Below are 17281 nucleotides of genomic sequence, written 5' to 3'. Positions count from 1 at the left end.
ATCTTACAGTGATCGGACTACTTTTCCACAAGGCAAAGAGCATCAGGAACTGATTCCAGGAGCTCCCTTTCCTACCCTCACTATCATCCTTATGTTTATTTTTGTCATGCACATCTTACTAAGTTGTGATTGTCTCCTTGTTCATTTATCTTTCACACTGATCTGTGGGGAGACACTGTTTATTAAAATAAACTGCACCCCTCCCATTCAGCCTTCCATAATATATGACCTTTTAAAATGCTAATAATTTTTTGTTTTTATGAATGAATGAGTAAACAGGGAGTCAAGTTATTTGCTATTAATTATGTTAAAATTGCATTGATTCAGTTCTCGCTTCAGCAGCACATATACTAAAAATTGGAACGATACAGAGAAGATTAGCATGATCCCTGTGCAAGGATGACACGCAAATTCAGGAAGTGTTCCATATTTTTTAAAAATATGTTAGGCATTGTGCTAGTAACTTGTAATACACTGTCTCATTCAAGCAATAAACACAAAGAAATAGTAAAAAGTAGTCAAGACAATCAGAAGAAAAAGTTCACATTGGTGAGACTCCTTCATAAATGATGTGAGATTTCACTATCTTTGAAGGAAGGATATTTAGTAGATAAGATGGGCACGGGGAGAGTGCCCTGTATTAGAGAGAAGCATGTGAAACCCATCTAAGGCATGACCGAAGAATGAAAATCAACCAGTTGCCCAAAGAAGATAAAGCTGAGGAGTAAAGTAAGAACTACGTGTTGGAGCAAAGAAAAGCCCTGGCTCAGAAATCCAGTTTTGATCCTATACACACTAGGAGCCATTTAAACAGACATGGTGGAAGGTGAAATAGAAAGATTCAAAAAACAGCAATTTGTAGAGAGGATGTACATATGGAAAAACATTTGCCTGGAAAAGCAGGTGGTTTTCAAGAGTGTAGACATATGTCAAAACTCATCAATTTGTGCACTTTAAACATGTGCAGTTTTCTCAATAAAGCTGAAAAGAAAGCAGGTGGGCCTTCATGTATATTTAATCTATATTCTCAAAGGCTGCAATGCTGCAGGGCAGAAAAGAGCTAACATTCATTTAAAACCTAGTAAGGGCAAAGCGCTATGCTCGACACCTTAGTCAAGCTATCTCAATTAGCCAGCACAGCAAACCTGCAAGTTAGACATTATTACCACCATTTACAGAAAATGAAGTTCAAACACTAGCTCCAAAAGTCACGGAATTAGTAAGTGATAGAGATCAGATTTGAACTCAGGTCTATCTTTCTTCAAAACCTTGATATCACAGGTAACTTCACACATAGTGATCACAGACAGAGAAACTAGAAGTAGATTCATTTTCTATTCTGATGACCAATACCAAGCAAATTGGTGGGAGCACATGCACAATTCAAATATAAAACAATTCAAACATAAAATATTACTCCCCAATCCTATTTTACATTTTTTATAAACTATCACATCTGAAGACAATCTTAAACTCACTACAAATTTACTAGGAAGGAAGACAGGGAGGGGGATAGAAGAGAAGACTGGAGGGAAGAATTAAAAACAAGAGTATTAAGACCAAGTTTCTTTAAATTTTATAACACGATATGTCCAAGTACGGGTATCTCTAATACTTAAGCCAAGCCATGTATCATGAATACCACTGATTTCACCAATGAAAGCTCATTTCCAGTACCTGCTATGCTAATTAATGAAACAGTCATTTCAACGGTGGAAACCCATTTCTAATAGTCAGTCTGTTAGTTAACAACACCTCTGGTGTTGATCAGAAATAAAGATAGCTGGGTTTCTAAATGTGAACTTTCTGATCAGAATGCTAACACCCCTCTTAGAGCATTAATTTCTTTTTAGGACATAACAATACTGAAAGTGTAACTAAAATGCATGCATAGTACCTTTCTGCCCATCCTGAAATATTTTTAAATAAGTGTTCAGCACAAATTTTGGGCTATCTAAATTAAAGGTGTCATAAGAAAAGCACGAAACATTGAACAACCTTGAATATCAACATGCTGTCATTGAGTCATAAAAGTGAATTTAGGCAGAAAGTCATTTTAGTTATATATAGCTACATTTAAGTTAAAACTTGGATTTGGTCTGCTGTCATTTCTGAATTTTAGAATGACTTCCCCTTCATTTTCTGTCATTTGCCTTCAAGTGGTTCAAATTGTTGTAGTTCCTTGTGATTAATTTTCCTTGAAATCACTGGTTTCTTGAGTCTTGCATCTGGGAATTTTTGTTGATTTTCAATTTGGCACTATCCTCCTAGAACTTTTCTCTACTAAACTTCAACTTCATTGGAGCAGAAAAGAAATGTGTAATGGTGTTGAAATTATTTTTTAATTTTCCTGCTCTTATGCTATCATTAGTCAAGTATTATGTGCTTAAATATCATCGTTTATTCCTCAATTATCTTTTGAAATCAGTATGTATCTGTTCCTGCAATAGAGAAGATAATGATTGCTGTTTTAACATTAAGGGAAATGAGGCATAGATGTATTAACTGACTGTTTTCTCCTCTGTTAAAATGGAGAAATGAACATGGTTGTCTAATCTAAATGTTTTATCAGGTACATGGTTTTGTCAAACAATAAGGCAAAATCTGAGAATACACTTCTAGTAATTTTAGTAAATAGTAGAATCTTCTTCCCCATTTCCCATGTTCAAAGTTCTGTATCCTACACTTAATAATACAGGCCTAGAAGTGTTTTCAAAAAGCTTTAGATTATTAATCTATAAGAATTCCATAGCCAGTCCATATAGCTATAGTATTTTTTATTCACATGTGAAAAGAAAGGTCACAAACTGCCAAATCATACACATATCAAAATAATAGCATTCCTCAGATACAGTGGATTTTTTTGCTGTATCAATTATTTTATAAAATTCCCTTTCATCATTCTTAAACACAGGGGAAACTAAAATGTGACAAATTTTCAAATTTCTATTTTATTCTCTCTTGAGACACTATTTTAGATGCCCGAGACCATCCTAAAATTCCCAAGCATTACGTGAGTTCTTTTAAATTAGCATCTTTCCAAGAAAGAATATATATCAGTTTCCATTGTCACCACTGGAAATGAGATATTGAGAGTGAAATTGAGTAGTGCAGAGCTGATAGAAGAGTTGAAAGATGGTCTAATTCTGAAGCTGCTAAATAATTGATCATGCTATTCCCTTATTAGAGACTAGAGTTAAAAATAGCTTCCAGAAATGTGATGAGAATGTTGATCAGAATTGAATTAATTCCTCAAAGACAGAATCCTATTTTGTCAATGTACAGTAATTTTATCTTCTCATAAAATTTTCCTGCAGTAAAAAGCATGTGTATCATTACTAATGTTCATCTTTTACCCAAGAGCTGGTAGATATTTCACATTTTATGCAATTGTTCTTATCCAGGAGATCCTGGGCAACTTGTTAATGTGTTTTGAAGTTATCTTCCTCTATATTTTTACCACAGTAAAAGTTATGTATCATTTGGCTAATGTTAAATATTTAACTGAGAACTGCATAAATATTTTCCAAATTATATAATTGTTTCATTTCAAAAGGTTATTAGTAACTCAAATTTTTGCAAGGTTGAAAAAATATATATAATTTATATATTTAAGGTACATAATGATTCTGGTGCCCAGAATAGAAGCTAAAAGAAAGCGAATGGGGATAAATTCCCCAGAGATCTTGGGAAGCTCAGAGAAATTCAAGGAAGAATCTCAAACCTGGTTATCTGCCTGCTTTTGAATAAGTGAAGGCAGGAATATTCAGCAACGTGAGACAGATTGGACAAATTAGATACCATTCTTGCTTCAAGTGTCCTTGGTTTCTCTCTTAACTCACAGCTGGAAACCACCTCTACAATCCTGGATTTCAAAAGTCTTATGCTATCTATTCTTTACTTGCAATCTCAATTTTTAATACAATTTTATTGAAATATAATATATATTCACATACCATACAATCATCCAAACTGTACAATCCGTGGTTCACTGAATCATCATATAGCTCTGCATTCATCATAATAATCAATTTTTGAACATTTTTGTTACTCAAAAAAAATAAGAATAAAAGTAAAAAAGAACACCCAAAAACATCCCATAACGCCTGTGCTTGTTTGAAAAGCCCTAGAAAAGCCATGTTTTAATCCTGATCCATCTTGTGAATCTATTCATCCCTTATTCAGCACCGTACGTTGGGAACTTGATTAGATTATCCCTACGGAGATGTGCGCACCCAGTTGTGGGTGTTAACCTTCGAATAGAGGGACATCTGACTCCACCCATTCCAGGTGGGCCTTGATAAGTTTACTGGAATTTTTTAAAAGAGGAAACATTTTGGAGAAAGCACAAGAACCACAAGAACCCATGCAACAAGAGACCTTTGGAGATGAAGAAGGAAAATCCCACTGGGGGAGCTTCATGAAATAAGAAGCCTGGAGAGAAAGCTAGCAGATGTCACCGCATTTGCCATGTGCCTTTCCAGTTGCAAGAGAAACCCTGAACTTCATCAGCCTTTCTTAAGTGAAGGTACCCTCTTGTTGGTGCCTTAATTTGGACATTTTTATAGACTTGCTTTAATTGGAACATTGTCATGGCCTTAGAACTGTAAATTTGCAAATTAATATAAATTCCCCCTTTTAAAGCCATTCCATTTCTGCTATATCACATTCTGGCAGCTTGGAAATTAGAACAAAACCCTTCCCCTTAGTATATATATATATATTTTTTTTTCCTTACTCATTTGACCATATACTAGATAAAGGGAGTATCAGTCACAAGGTTTTCACACCCTAAAAGCTCTATAATTATTCAATCATCTTCAAGAATCAAGGCTGTTAGATTGTACAGTTCAACAGTTTCAGGTATTTCCCATCAGCTATTCCAATACCCAAAAAGCTGAAGAGGGATATCTGTATACTGTATACGAATAACCTCCACAATGACCTCTCAATTCTATTTGAAATCTCTCAGACACTGAAACTTTATTTTGTTTCATTTCTCTTCCCCCTTTTTGTCAAGAAGTCTTTCTCAATCCCACAATGCCAGGACCAGGCTCATCCCCAACATGTACCATGTTGCCAGGGAGATTTACACTCTTGGAAGTCATGTACCACATAGTGTGGAGAGTAGTAATTTCACCTGCTGAGTTGGCTTAGAGAGAGAGGCCACATTTGAGCAACAAAAGAGGTTCTCTGGAGGTGACTCAGGCATAATCATAAGTAGGCTTAGCTTCTCCTTTGCAGGAATAAGTTTCATGAGAACAAGCCCCAAGATCAAGGGCCTGGCACATCAAATTTGGCAGTCCCCAATGCTTGTGAGAATATTAGAACTTTCCCAGATGGGGAATTTTAATATTTTCACCTTTTTTCCTCAGCCCCTCAAGGGGACTTTGAAAATACTTTTTAATCTTCTGCCCATATTAATCTGTGATGGATTGGGTTATCACACCAACTTGTACTAACCAACAAGAACTCACACCCTATTCAAATTTTCATGAAGTTATGGTGTTCAAATAAATTGATCATGCAAGTTAAATTAAATAGTGTGCTATCAAAAATATGAATTTTGTTCCAAATAAATATCCTTTCTTTTGGTCTCACACAGATGAAGTTTTAAAATACAGGTAATATCATTCCTTACCTTTTAGTCTGATTTACCTTAGTCCTATCCAGATCAGTTTCACTCATATTTCTAAGTGAAGTCTGATCACTTTTTCAGTGCCTTTTAACAGTTGCTATATGGGGTAATGCTGACTTTCACAGCTGCAGAACTGTAGCTTGGAGTCTCAGGTGTCACACAAATGCAAGAAGTTCCAGGGAGCTACCAGGTTATAAACAAAGAGCACAGCATCTAAGAATTCAGAAATAACAGCTAAAACTCAGGAATAGATGTGTCTGCTGAAAGAGCTTACAATCTAGGAACTTCTACAATAGGGCTTTACCTGATAACTTATATTCTTGAATTCAATTCTTAGAGTTTGCACATTTTTGTTAGTCCATGCTAGTGAGGCTTTATAATTTTTGTCTTTTCATTTCTGGCTTATTTAATTTACCATACTGTCCTAAGTTTCATTTGTCTCATTGCATACCCCCAACTTTGTTTCTTCTTATAGCTGCTCGATAGTCCACTGTGGGTATACACCACTGTTCCCCTTCCATCCCTCAGTTGATGTATCATTAGACCTCCTCCATCCATTATAAAACATTAACATTGCTGCCATTAACACCAGTGTGCAATGTTCATTCATGTGCCTGCTCTCAATTCCTCCAAGTGTACACCTAACTATGGGTTGCAAGATCATAGGGCCTTCTATGGAGCCACCACACTGCCCTTCAGAGAGGCTATACCACTCTACTTCCCTAGCAGCAGTGAATAGATACATCTCTCCACAGTAGCTCCAGAACTTGTAGCTCTGTTCATTTTTAAACAGTTTTATTCACACTTCATACAATCCAACCTAAGTGAAAAATCAATGGTTCCCAGTATCATTACACAGCCATGTTTTACCACCACAATCTATATGAGGACATTCCCATTTCTTCTACAAAGAATCCCATACCCCTTTCCCACATACCTCATTTACTGACATTCAGCTTTGGCATATTGCCTTTGTTACATTCAGTGGAAGCATATTACAATGTCACTGTTCACTATAGACCCTAGTTTACAATGATTGTATTTTCACCCATATACCATCCCATTTTCAACACCTTGCAACGTTGACATTCATTTGTTCACCCACAGGCAAAAATATTCCTATATTTGTACATTTAATCATTATCATTGTCCACTCTAGGCATCACTACATTATACTGTCCAAGTTCTTATCCTCTGTCTTTCATTCTGGTATCTACATGCCCCCAGACCTCCTCACCAAACCATAGTCACACACAGCTGAATTCAGTGTACTTACAATACTGTGCTACCATCAGATAGTATTTTGATATCCATTTCTGGATCCTAACAACCAATCCTGTGGCACATTCTGTACTCCTTCAACATTAAATGCCCAATCTTTACCCTCTTTCTGCTTCCTGATAACCTGTTCTCAACTTTAACTTTCTGAAATTGCTCATTATGTTTAGTTTATATTAGTGAGAACATAACAGTATTTGTGCTTTGGTTTCTGGCAAATTTCATTCACGTAATGTCCTCAAGTTTCATCCTCAAGATATTATTCTGTCTTACAGCTGCTTAATATTCCATTGTATGTATACACCACCATTCGTTTAGGCACTCAAACACTGATGGACATTTGGGCTGTTTCCATCCCTTGGCAATTGTGAATAATGCTCCTATAAACATCAGCGTGCAAATGTCTGTTTGTGTCCTTGCCTTCAGTTCTTCTGAATATATACTTAGTAATAGGGTTGCTTGGTCATACAATTCTATACTTAGCTTTCTGAGGAACTGCCAAACTGCATTCCCGAGTAGTTGCACCATTCTACATTTCCACCAATAGTGAATAAGTGTGCCTGTTTCTCCACATCCTCTCCAGCACTTGTAGTTTTCTGTTTTTTTGATAATGGCCATTCTAGTAGGTGTGAAATGATGTCTCATTGTTTTTATTTGCATTTTCCTAACAGCCAGTGAGGTTGAGTATCTTTTCATATGTTTTTAAGCCATTCATATTTCATCTTCTGAAAAGTTTCTTTTGCCCACTTTTCAATTGAGTTATTTGTCTTCTTGTTGAGTTGTAGAATCCCCTTATATATTCTGGATATTAAACCTTTATCTGACATGTGGCTTCCAAATATTGTCTCCCATTACATAGGCTACCTTTATATTTTCCTAACAAAGTCTTTTGATGCACAACAATGTTTAATTTTGAGGAGACTCTATTTATCTATTTCTTTTTCCATTGCTCATGTTTTGGGTGTAAGGTCTAGGAAACCACTTTCTGTCACAAGATTTTTAAGATAGTTCCCTACATTTTCTTACAGAAGTTTTATGGTCTGAGCTCTAATGTTTAGGTCTTTGATCCGTTTTTGAGTTAATTTTTGTATGCAGTGTGATATGAGTCCTCTTTCATTCTTTTGGATATGGATATCCAATTCTTCAAAAACCATTTATTAAAGAGGCTTCTCTGTTCCAGTTGAGTTGGCTCAACACCTTATCAAAGATTAATTGTATATGAAAGGATCTATTTCTGAACACTCAATTTGATTCCATTGGTCAGTACATCTAGCTTTATGCCAGTACCATGCTATTTTGACCACTGTAGCTTTGTAAAATGCTTTAAAATCAAATAACGTTAGATCTCCCACTTCATTCCTCTTTCTCAAAATATTTTTAAAAATTTAAAGTGCCTGCCATTCTAAATAAACTTGGTTATCGATTTTTCTATTTTTGCAAAGTAAGTTGTAGGGATTTTAATTGGTATTGCATTGAATCTATAAATCAATTTGGGTAGAATTGACCTTAATTATATTTAGTTTTCTAATCCATGAGCATGGTATGCCCATCCATTTATTTAGGTCTTCTTTGATTTCTTTTAGCAATTGCTTGTAGTTTTCTATAAGATTTGTGTAGGTCTTTTGTGGCCTTGGTTAAATTTATTCCTAAACATTTGATTCTTCTGCTGGCTATTGCAAATGGAATTTTTTTTAAATTGATTTCCTCCTCAGATTGCTCATTACTAGTGTATAAAAATACTACTGATTTTAAGGTGTTGATCTTGTACCTTGTCACTTTTCTGTACTCTTTTATTAGCTCTAGTAGTCTTGCTGTCAATTTTTCAGGATTTTTGACATATAGTATCTTACGTCTGCAAACAGTGAAAGTTTTCCTTCTTCCTTTCCAATTTAGATGCCTTTTTTTCTTGTCTCATTACTCTAGCTAGTAGTTCCAGCACAATGTTGAATAACTTTGGTGACAGGGGGTATATTTGGCTTATTTCTGATCTTAGAGGGAAAGCTTTCAGTCCTTCCCCACTGAGGATGATCTTAGCTGTGGGTTTTTCACATATTCACTTTATCATGTTGAGGAAGTTCCCTTCTATTCCTATCCTTTGAAGGGTTTTCATCAGGAAAGGATGTTGAATTTTGTCAAATGTCATTCTGCATGAATCAAGATGATCATGTGGTTTTCTTGCTTTAACTTATTGATGTGGTGTATTACATTAATTGATTTGCTTGTGTTGAACCAGCCTTGCATATCTGTAGTAAATTCTACTTGGTCATGGTGCATAATTCTTTCAATGTGCTTCTGGATTTGATTTTCAAGTATTTTGGTGAGGATTTTTGCATCTACATTGATTCAAGAGGTTGGTCTATAATTTTCTTTTCTTGTGTCTTTGTCTGGCTTTGGCATGTGGGTGATGTTGGCTTCATAGAATGAGTTAGGAAGGTTTCCTTCCTCTTCAATTTTTTTGAAGAGTTTGAGAAGAATTGTTATTAATTCTTGAATTCTTGGTAAAATTCACAAGTAAAGCCAACTGGTCCTAGACTTTAATTTTGGGGGAGCTTCTTGATAACTGATTCAATCTCTTTACTTGCGATTGGTTTGTTGAGGTTATCTGTTCTCAAGTCAGTGTTGGTTGTATATGCTTTTCTTGAAAATTGTCCATTTCATCTACATTGACTAGTTTATTAGTATATAGTTGCTCATAGTATCATCTCATTATCTCCTTTATTTCTGTGGAATCAGTAGTTATGTTCCTTCTCCCATATCTGATTTTATTTATTTGAATTCTCTCTCTCTGTCTCTCTCTCTCTCTCTCTCACACACACACACACACATACACACACACTAACTGTCTTTTTGTCAGCCTAACTAAGGGTTCAATGATTTTACTGACTTTCTAAAAGAATCAACTTTCAGTTTTGTTTATTTTCTCCATTGTTTTTTTCTACATTGTTTTTGTATTCTCATTTTCATTTATTCCTTCTCTAAACTTCATTTTTTTCCTTTTTTCTGTTTGTTTTGGGGTTAGTTTACTGTTCTTTCTCTAATTCTTCCAAGAGAACAGTTCATTCTAGATTTCTTTCTCTTTCTTCTTTTTTAATATAGCTGTATAGGGCAATAAGTTTCCCTCTCAGCAATCTTTTGCTGCTTCTCATTAGTTTTGATATGTAAAACAAAATTTTCATTTGCCTTGAGATATTTACTGATTTCTCTTGTAATAGTTTCCTTGGTTGTTTAAGAGAGTGTTGTTTAACCTTCATATATCTGTGAATTTTCTGGTCTTCTGCCTGTTATTGATTTCCAACTTCATTCCATCATGATCTGAGAAAGTGTTTGGTATAATTTCTATCTCTCTCAATTTATTAAACTTGTTTTGTGACCCAACATATGGTCCATCCTGGAGAACAATCCATTAGCACTTGAGAAAAATGTGTATCCTGCTGTTGTGGAGAGTAATGTTCTGTAAATGTCTGTTAAGTCTAGTTCATTTACCATATTATTCCAAATCTGCTTCCTTATTAATCCTCTATCTGGATGTTCTATCCATTGATGACAGTGGTGTATTGAAGTCTCCAACTGTTATTGTAGAGGTATCTATTTCTTTCGGTGTTGTCATAACAAACTTTCAGTGTTGTCAATGTTTGCCCCATGTATTTTGGAGCACTCTGGTTCTGTGCATAAATATTTATGATTGTTACATCTTCTTGATTAATCGCTCCTTTTATTAATACAATTGTGTCTTTCTTTGTCTCTTTTTATTGTTTTACATTTGAAGTCTAATTTATTGAGTATTAGCTATCCCTGCCCTTTTCTAGTTGTTCACATGAAATATCTTTTCATCATTTCACTTTCAACTCACATTTTTGTCCTTGGCTCTAAAGTGAATTTCTTGTAGAAAGACTATGGATAGGTCCTGCATTTAAATCCATTCTGTGAGTCTGTGGCTTGATTTGAGAGTTTAATCCATTCACATTTAATGTTATTATTGTAGAGGTAGTACTTTCTTGCACCATTTTGTCTTTTGGATTTTAAATGTCAAATATTTTTTTCTCTCTTTTTACCCTTACTGATAGTCTTCATTTCTACATGCTTCTCCAGGCCTCTCTCTCCTAAGAAGCTCAGCATGTCACAAACAGATTCTGCCTTTCTCTCTCCTGCCTTTTCCTATCTGCCTGCAGTGCTTCCTTTAGTGTTTCTTGTAGACCCAGTCTCTCAGTCACAAACCTTCTCAGTATCTGTTTGTCTGAGAATAGTTTAAACTCTCCCTCATTTTTGAAGGACGGTTTTGCCAGGTAAGAATTCTTGGTTGGTAGTTTTTCTATATCAGAATCTTAAATATCTCACAGCACTGCTCTCTCACCTACATGGTTTCTGCTGAGAAATCTTCACATAGTTTATTGAGCTTCTCTTGTATGTGATGGATCACTTTTCTCTCACTGTTTTTAGAATTCTCTCATTGTCTTTGACATTTGACAATCTGATTAGTAAGTATCTTGGAGTAGGTCTATGGGAATCTATTCTGTTTGGGGTATGCTGAGCTTCTTGGATCTGTTATCTTATGTCTTTCATAAGAGATGGGGAATTTTCAGTGATTATTTCTTCCATTGTTCTTTCTGCCCCTTTTCCTGTCTCTTCTCCTTTGGGGACACCCATAACATGTATATTCAGGTGCTTAATGTTGTCATTTTATTCTCTGAGACTCTGCTCATATTTTTTTTTCATTCTTTTCCTATCTGTTCTCTTGTGTGTAGTGTTTTAGATGTCCTGTCCTCTTGTTCATTAATCCTTCCTACTGCCTCTTCAAATCTGCTGCTACAAGTCTCCATTGGGTTTTTCATCTCCTCTACTGTACCTTTTATTCCCATAAGTAATGCCATTTATTTTTTCAGACTTTTGAATTCTTCTTTATAGTCTCCCAATGTCTTCTTCATATCCTCATCTCTTTTGCCATACCTTCCCTCAATGAGTTGATTTGAGTTTTGGTTTGATTTAGCATGTTTGATTGAACATTAATTAGTTCTTTCAATTCCTTGTATCTCATTTGATATGCTAGTTTGTTCCTTTGACTAGGTCATTTCATTTCATAGTCAAATGAAAATGACCTTCATTTTTTCTAATATGACTCATAATTTTTTACTGGTGTCTAGGCATCTGACTTCCTTGATTAGTTTATCCTGAAGGTCATTGTCACTCTTTTACCTAGGGTTTCTTGTTAGTTGGCTTTCTTGTCTATCTGTTCCTTGGCATTCAGTTCAACTTATTCTAGAGCTTTAGTATAACTTCTTTTTAACCGAACGGAATTTTTCATCTCTTCATGGTTTCAGACTTACATACTCCAGAAAATCATGCTATTGAAACTAATCCATTCCAGCGAGTGTGGGCCCATTGTAAGTAGGGTCTTTCGATAAGGCTACTTCAGTTAAGGTGTAATCCACCTCATTCAGGATGGGTCTTAATGTTTTTCCTGGAGTCCTTTTTAAACAAAGTGAATACAGAGAGAGAGAAAAAGCCAGGGAAGCAAGAGGCTGAAATCAAGGAAATCTGGAATAAAAGGAAAAGATCAGCAAATGCTGCCATGAGCTTTGCCATGTTGTGGAGGAACCAAGGATCTCCAGTAACCAGTTTTAAGAAAGAAAGCATTGCCTTGATGGGGACTTGGTTTGAACATTTTCATGGCCTCAAACTGTAAGGACCTCAAACATTCTCATTATTTAAGGCCAACCCATTTATGGTACCTGCTTTGAGCAGCCTAGGAAACTGAAACAGCCTTATACTTTGTTTTTCTATACGTAATGCAGTATTGCCTGTGTCTAAAAAGCAACAAACCTTATGGAACAAAACTGTGCAAAATTTAATACCTATAAGTCAGGAGTTTCACAACCCAAGGAACATCTATTTACCCTCAGAATAACAAGTATAGCTCAAAATGCAAGCACACATACATGCACACGCACACACACATACATCAATGGGTGAGCACACTTTTAATTTTATGTTTGTATCTGGCAGATTTTATAATTGTATTTGGTGGGTTTTTAAAAAATCAGTCTTTGCAAAACATCAAGAGAAGAACATTTTTTGAAAACTACATTGATAATTTAAACTCTTGCACATTGGCAGCAGTGTATTTTGCATAATGTTTAGCAATAGACAAATATTTATTTAGAAAAATGTCTATTGACCAATTAAAATTCAATGTTTGAACCTTTATTTTCATTTTCCAGGTTAATCAAAAGAGGTATAGATAACAAATTAAACATATGTCCATGTTTCAACTGTTTTTTTTTTTTGCTTTATTCTAAACATTAAACTTATCCAGCCCTTGCTAATTGTACTAATATTCATGCAAATGTAACAATAAATGAACAACTCCCTTACTTGTATTTTCAGATCTCTATTTTGGGAGTATCTATCTGACTATCAGAATTTTACACCAGTTTGTCTTCATCCATGTATAATAATAATCTAAATGAAGATTGTTCATGACCTATCTGGCATAATTCAGATATCAAAAATCACTGCAGCCCAGTAATTATTTTGAGGCAATACACATACACATATATCTCCACTTTTATAGAAATGTTTGAAAAGGAGATAAGAGAAAGTGAACATAGAATATGAACAGTAACATGAACTTCAGTACTCATGTAAGTACCAATAGGTATTAAAAGGCTCTAACCCTAACACCTACATTTATTATGTGCCAGGCAACTAGATGTGTTGAAGTACATAAAATATCTTCTTTATATATCTCCAAGTTCATTTTTTCACATAAAGAAACTAAAGGAAGAAAGGCCATGTTCCCATAAGCATTAGGAGGGGAAGCTGATTTTCAGTTCACACCATCTGAATATAAAAGACATATACTTTCCCCTATGTCACAGACAAAACTAAGCAATATATCACCCTTCACTTTCTACCATATATATTAGAAATAACACATTACTTACGTTTCATTTTAACATATTTCCATAAACTGTTAGTCTTTTTCTTGCAGTATACTCTCTTTATATCAAGGACTAATAATATTTTACTATTTCTAAATTTAAAAAACCTTTGCAAACTTCCAGTATATTTATATAATGTCACTGGCATATATTCTCTGTTCATTAATATTATATTTGGGGGGCAGTGCATGGCTTGGGAATTGAACCCAGGTCTCCTGCATGGAAGGTGAGCAGTCTACCTGAACTACCCGTGCACCCTTATCCTCTGTTTTTATTACCTTACCTCTTCTTTTAAGATTTTTTTTATTGCTCCTTCTTGCTATCTTCTGATATCTGTCAGTTGCTGACTTTCACAGCCCCAGTTATTTTTACCTTTTTAATCATCACAGCAGTAAACTACATTTTTGGATTAACCACAATAGTGACTCTATTTCTTTTTGCCCTGTCTAGAACTTGGTTTGACCAGGAAGAGATGTCTAATATCGTCTCAAAAAAACTTCTGTCATATTATATGCCATCCAGAAAGTTGTTAAAATCTCCTGTTCCCTTTTCAAGGAGGACTGTTCCCTTTTCAAAGTTGTTAAAATCTCCTGTTCCCTTTTCAAGGAGGACTGTTCCTTTTTCAAGGAGGAATCTCGCTAACTTACCAGCAGAATGGAAGTTTGGTCTTGACTTGTCTTGCAATGTATTTTTTGCGACTTCCCCAAGGTGATGTATACCTCTGCCTTCTCCAAATTCCCTACGATCCTCTTTCCAGGACCATCGATCACCACCTGGAAGGCAGCTGCAGAGCATTGGTGGAGCTTAGGAAAGGACAGGGCAAACAAGAACCCCACTTCATCATTCTGCACTTTTAAGCTATATAAGCTCATTCAGACACATAAAAATCTCTCTATGTCAAATAATTTCAGAAAGAAATAATAACATAAAGGTTCAAAGAATAAATTTGCAATCAATTTGGGCTTTTTCTTGAATATCACAAAGTGAGGCATCCCAAGGAGGGGTCCCCAAATGGTTGGGGACGAACATGACACATACTTTCAGGCTTGCACCCTTCTTTCAGATTTCTCATACTGAAAACTCCACTTACCTCTATCAGCTCCAACTTTTTCTTTCTGGAGGCATTATTTTTTCAGTATTCCTACCAGTGAGAACCAACCCTGAGTTGGTTTAACTGAAAATCTATATGGTAGAAATGTCATTCTAGGACAAACCTTTTATTTTTCCTCTTAGACAAACTCCCTTATGCTCAAAGAGCAAGCACTTAGCTGTTCTTGGCGTCAAAAGGCCTCCATCATTACAGAGGGCTTCTTGTTTCTTTTTTTCATCTACTCTTGGGGCCATCCAAAGTCACAAAAAGCTCTGTTAGGCTTGAATGGCTGAGGTTTAGTTTCCTGGGGAAGGGTGTCATAGTGAACTAAATCCCTTTCATTCTGGGATCCCATTCTGATGGAGTTGATGATTGACCGTTTTTCCCTGACCTGTCTTACATTTTAAAACACATTTCTTGCTAAGAGTTGCTTAATTTTATTTCTCTCTAATGCAACAGCAGCAACATTAGAAGAAGAAATTCAAGCAGTTTACCCAATTTCCAATCATTTATTTATACTAAAAGAGTAGTTTTATTAAAAAAATCGGTGTTTGCTTAGAATACATAAGTATGTCAGTCCATAAATTGACAATAGGACTGTATTAAAAATTACAAGGCAGAAATAATAAAAGTTGAATATAAGAGGTTCAGAGGCCAAACAAAGACCATTTCTTGGTTCATATCAATATCTACCAGCATGCCAGTTTTAATAGAAATCAGATTTCATTTACTAGAATTTGCTTTTTCAATAAAAACATGATTATCAGCAGTGGCTGGGAGTGGAGGTAATAAAGAAAGGTCAAGAAACTAATCCAGACAACACAGAAGAAATGAAAAACAGAAGCCAGAGAAAATAAATTTATAATGCAGCTCATAGGTAGTATCTAAATGGAAAATGCCTTTTGGTTCTGCAGGTAAGGTAATTTGTTCATCTACATAAAAATGCAAACTATTTTGTTTATAAACATATCAATCTCTATTTATTTAATCAGTCACTCCACAAATTTTTGCAACAATTTTATTGCAAAATATTTGCAATATTTGAGACCTAGTACATGCCATCGTAAAATCTTTAATCTAGTCGGCACCATAAGGCATGCATACATTTAATTACAAGATGTCAGTCAATTATATAGCAATGTTAGAGTGTTCTAGTCTAAAGCACTGCTACTCAATGTTGGCTGCAGACCCATGCTGGCCTTGGAAGTTTTTGTGCCCATTGCATTATGAAGTATAGAATGTGAGAGTAATTGGATTTGATATCATTTGACATTTCTACCATATCCCACCTGTGTGATCAGGGGTGTTCTAGTTTGCTAGCTGCCAGAGTGTGATACACCACAAACAGATTGCTTTCAAAAGGAGGAATTTATTAAGTTGTAAGTCCACCATTCTAAAGCCATAAAAATGTCCCAACTAAAGCAAGACTATTGAAATGTCTAATCTAAGGCACATAGGGAAAGATACCTTGGTTCAAGAAGACCAATGATGTTCAGGGTTTCTCTCTCAACTGGAAAGGCACACGGTGAACATGGTGACATCTGCTAGCTTTGTATCCTGGCTTCTTCTTTCATGAAGCTCCCCTAGGGGAGTTTTCCTTCTTCATCTCCAAAGGTCTCTGCTTGTGTGGGCTCTGTCTCTCTTTCCAAAATGGTACCCTCTTCAAGGGCTTCAGTAAGCAACCCCACCTTGAATGGGTGGAGACATACCTCCATGGAAATCATTTAATCAAATGTTACCACCCACAATTGAGTGGGTCACATTTCCATGGGAACAATCAAAAAGCTCCCAACAACAAAAAAATAAAATAAAACAAAAAGAACAAAATTAAAAAACAATAAATAAATAAACAAAAAGCTCCCAGCCAGCAATGTTGAATGAGGATTAAATGACGTGGCTTTTCTAGAATCAATTTGTGCTAGATTCAAACTGGCACAAGGGGTTTCATATGTTGACTCTAACTATTGTAAAAAAATGGTGGCTTACATTTTCTATATATTTGTATTTTCTTTTTGTAGCACTTTATTTTTACTGTAATTTTTTAAACTATTAGTCTTCAATGGATTTTGGGGAAAAAAACTATTGCTCTTTCATTGATAATTCAAAAGTATACTGTGAAAGAAAAACAATCATAAATGCAGAGTGTAGGGAGAGTGGCATTTTGAATAGCTAAAGACTTAAAAAATGACTATAGGTCTCCAGTGTATATTTTGAGATAGAAAAATAATTTGATTTTAAGGTGTGCTTGAAAAGCAGCAAGTAAATAAATTTGGCTGCAATTCTTTAGCTACAAAGATAACTGAGAAGGCAGGTAAGGGTTTGAGGCTAGAATAAATG

At 35.3% G+C, this 17281-nt stretch overlaps 1 non-coding gene across 1 annotated transcript; it reads left to right on the top strand.

The window, feature by feature from the left end:
* Positions 1–326: 326 nt before the first annotated feature.
* LOC143658218 (U6 spliceosomal RNA) lies at positions 327–434 on the top strand. The gene has a single exon (XR_013163218.1). It is a non-coding gene; the product is annotated as a U6 spliceosomal RNA (small nuclear RNA).
* The last annotated feature ends 16847 nt before the right edge of the window (positions 435–17281 follow it).

Source organism: Tamandua tetradactyla, chromosome 15 (assembly GCF_023851605.1).
Source record: "Tamandua tetradactyla isolate mTamTet1 chromosome 15, mTamTet1.pri, whole genome shotgun sequence".
NCBI classification, from domain to species: Eukaryota; Metazoa; Chordata; class Mammalia; order Pilosa; family Myrmecophagidae; genus Tamandua; species Tamandua tetradactyla.
The sequence above is the reverse complement of the archived record's forward strand: the minus strand, read 5'-3'. Positions and strand labels throughout refer to the sequence as shown.